This window comes from Sminthopsis crassicaudata, chromosome 6 (assembly GCF_048593235.1).
Source record: "Sminthopsis crassicaudata isolate SCR6 chromosome 6, ASM4859323v1, whole genome shotgun sequence".
Classification (NCBI taxonomy): domain Eukaryota; kingdom Metazoa; phylum Chordata; class Mammalia; order Dasyuromorphia; family Dasyuridae; genus Sminthopsis; species Sminthopsis crassicaudata.
Genome location: NC_133622.1, coordinates 238,748,239 through 238,752,621, shown reverse-complemented (window position 1 = coordinate 238,752,621; position 4,383 = coordinate 238,748,239).

The window sequence follows — 4,383 nt, the reverse complement described above, 5'->3', positions numbered from 1 at the left end:
TTTTTTTTCCATTATAATTACCTTTTCCTAATTTTTTTTTCCAGGAGAGATCTTTTCCCACTCTTTAATGCCTTTTTCTTTGATGTCATCACATCAGAGTTCATTCACAACCACACCCTCCAATGCAATGCCCCCTTCTGCCTGTCCCAGTAATAGATACAGTTCTCAGTATAGTAACTTAGCAGGATAATACACTATAATCATGTGGGATTTATACCAGAAATGCAGGACTGTTTCAATATCCGGAAAATATTAACCACAAATATGGGGAAAAAATTCAGAGACAAGAAATGGGCCTGGGATATATAAATAGTAAAGCAGTTAAAAGAAAATTTATCAGGAAAGAAAATAAAAATCAGAAACACAAATAAATAATAAAAATACTCTAAAAGAAGTAATGAAAACAAAGAGGAATCATGGAGGTCAATGATATTCCAATAGATTCAATTTCATAATTTCCTAGATAAAAATAATTCATTCTTTATAAACCAGGTAATTATTATTTTGATAAATTGAGAAGATATTTCATTGTTTTAGTCAATTCTATGAAATTCATTGACTATTTTATGTTATCGTTATATAGATTTAGGGAATCAACTACTCCCATGTATAGATAATGTGGGGTGATATCTCTATTTTCTACCCACTATTGGTGAATTTGTCTTATTTGGTCACATCTAAAATCTTGGGGGAATCAATTCCAAATATATTAGGTATATTCTGGTATTTCATTATTCGTTAATAAATTATGAACATTTATCATTGATCATTTTTTTTTCTAATTAACATCCCAATGTATTGAATATCATTTATTCAAGTAAAAAAATAGTCTAACATTTGATTATTATCTTTTTGCAGTAATCCCTCAAGTTGAAATTATTTAAAAAAACAACAACTGATAAATACAAATTTTAGATGATTTTATGAAAAAAAAATAGGGCATTGGATAATTTGATTTAAAAATGGAAACTAAATTATCAAAACTTAAAAGTGTTAAGATTCAAAAGTATTTCATTCAATTTGATAAAATTTAACTCAAAAATTAATATTTTCATGTTAATAGTTCCATAAATGACTGACACAGTTCTAGAAATACTTTGAGTAGAGCCCTTTATTATTATTATTTTTATTATGGATTAAATTCACTGTTACAAAACAATCATGCAGGCACAAATCAATCAATTAATAAATATTTACTTTTGGTATCAAGAACTCTTTATGTATAGGTGATTTACTAAACTCTGAGGATAGCAAAAGAGACAAAGGATAGTATGTGCTCTCAATGAGCTCACACATATGGTACAATATTACAAAGAATATTTTTATATTATTACTCTTTGAAAATAAGATACTTTCTTATTAAAGCATTTTATTTTCAAAACATATGCATAGATAATTTTTCAGCATCGATACTTGCAAAACCTTATGTTCCTAGGGATTTAACAGATATTAGACTGCTGTAGGTCTTGATAATTGTGTCATGTGTAACTACTCTATTTCACTATTGCATCACTCTATTTCTTAGCCAGTACCAAATGCATTTGATGACTGCTGCTTTATAATATAGTATTTGTTTTAGCACTGCTAAGCCAACATCCTTTGTATTTTTTTTTATTAATTCCCTTGATATTCTTGACCTTTTGCTCTTCCAGACAAATTTTGTTATTATTTGTTCTAGTTCAATAAAATAATGTTTTGGCAGTTTGATTGGTATGTCACAAGTAGACCAATTTAAATAGAATTATAATTTTTATTATATTAATTCTGCCTAGCCAGGAAAAATTAATATTTTTTCAATTGTTTAGATCTGAATTTCTTTTTGTGAGAAGTGTTTTGCAATTGTGTTCATATACTTTTAGGGTTTGTCTTGTCAGTAGACCTTCAAGTATTTTATTTTGTCTATAGTAATTTTAAATCAAATTTCTCTTTTGCTGATGGGCTTTCTCAATAATATCAAGAACTGCTGATGATTTGTGTGAATCTATTTTATATCCTGAAACATTACTAAAGCTGAAAATTGTTTCCAGTAGGTTTTTGGATGATCTCTTAGGATTCTCTAAATATATCCTCATATAATCTGTAAAGAGTGATAGTTTTATTTCTTATTACCTATTTTATTTTCTGTAATTTCTTTTTATTTCTCATTGCTAAAGTCAATATTTCTAGTACAATGTTGAATAATAGTGATGATAATATGAATTTTTGTTTCACCCTTGATGTTACTGGGACTGTATCCAGCTTCTCTCTATTACAAATAATGCTTGCTGCAAATTTTAAATAGATACTGCTTATTATTTTAAGGGAAGCTTTCTTATCCCTAATGTCTCTGGTGTTTTTAGTAGGATTAGGTGCTTTATTTTATGAAAAGCTTTTTTCTTTATGTATTGAGATTATCTTATGATTTCTGTTGATTTTGTTATTGATATATTGATTGTGGAAATATTTTTCCTAATATTGAATCAGCTTTGCATTCTTAGTATAAATCCTTCTTGGTCATAATAATAATATTAATATTCCTATAATAATCCTGCTGATAAGTTGCTGTAATCTCTTTGCTAACATTTATTTAAAATTTTTGCATCAAAGATCATTAGGAAGATTGATTTATAATTTTCTTTCTCTATTTGGCCCTTCCTGGTTTAAGTATCAATGCCATATTTATGCCATAGAAGGAATTTGGCAGTACTCCTTCTTTACTTGTTTTTGAAAATAGTTTATATGGATCATTTTTTAAAAAGATAAATCTCAGCCATAATTTGGTTTAAGTGGTAAATATTTTAACCATGTGAATTAGGTAACTTTTAATTCAATATCCAAATTTTAACTTTAAGAAAACTAATGAAAAAATAATAAAAAAAATTCTAATCATCTGATATAGAAGGATAAAAAGTGCCTAATATTCATATAAAATTCAAATGTTAAAGAAAGTATTTTACCAAATTGAAGAGAAAATAGAAAATCCTATGTAAACTTTTTTTTAAAAAATATAAATCTATGAAAAATAAGAAACTTCATATTTCTTTCAAAAATCTACTTTTTGATAACATTAAATTTGATTACTAAATTTACCTTGTGTATATGTATGTGAGAATGTGAGTGTGTACATGTGTGTGAGAGAGGGAGAGAGAGAGAAAGAGAGAAAGAGAGAAAGAGAGAAGGAGAGGAGACAGATAGACAGGCAAAACAGCAGAGAAAAAGAGACAGAGACAGAGAAACTATTGGGGTTCAATGACTTGCCCAGGGTCACACAGCCAATAAGTGTCAAGTGTCTGATTCCTCCTGACATCAGGAGAAGTCATGTTCTCCTGATTCTAGGGACAGTATTCTATCCATTGCACCATCTATCTTCCCCTATTTTTTTCTTTGTTATTGTTAAACATGAAATATTTTAATAATAAAAAATCTCATTGATTTTTAAATGACAATGAATTAACATTCTCTATACTATGATTGGAGTTCAACTTAAAAGCATTGAAGAATTATGGTGTTGATTGAGAGAAAAGAATCTATTTTTAAAAAATATTGAGGTATGAAATACTGTTTTATTGTCTCTGTCTCTGGCTCTGCCTCTGTATCTGGCTCTGTGTATCTGTCTCTCAGTCTCTCTCTCTCTCTCTCTCTCTCTCTCTCTCTCTCTCTCTCTCTCTCGCTCTCTCTGTATATATAGCATTAATTTATATATTTCTGAGTTGAGAATGTATATATTTATTTAGAAAAAAAATAAAAACAATTTTTATGTCCGATATGATATTCTTGCTTCCTGGTCAAAGATAATGAGAGAGTTTTGTATTCTATTCCATGATAGTCAATAATAGCCTTCACACTGTTATGACTTTAAAAATAACTTTAATTTACCTGTTTTAAATGTATTATTAAATATGTTAAAGGACATATATTATGTCATCTCATATTTTCATAAGTATTTAAATATTATTTTTAAATTTTTTCTATATATTTTAACATTATTCTGAGGCTGTTATACTTAGTTGTTAAATGACAGAAACAAGAACAGAAACAAAAATGTTAACAGTCCCTATAATAGGATCCTAAATCCAAAAGATGAATGGGCCATGAGATTAAGTTGTCCAAGGCTACAGTTCACCATATAATGTGCTTGAGACCCAGAGAAGTTAAAATCAAGTGGTTGGTGTTAAAGATCAGGACCTTAGTCCTCAGAGGTTACATGGTTCCAAGTTCAATGTTCTTTTCATAATGCCAGATGTTTATCTGAGCATGAACATGACTGAAGAGCTTGAAAAAATATTGTTGGATCTATTTAAATGCCTGTCTAAATAAACTCCCCTTACAGTTCTGTTCCTGAGCTATTTATTCTCTTAGAAAGTTTATCAAATTTTCAGTCATTTTTGTCACATCTGTCTTTGT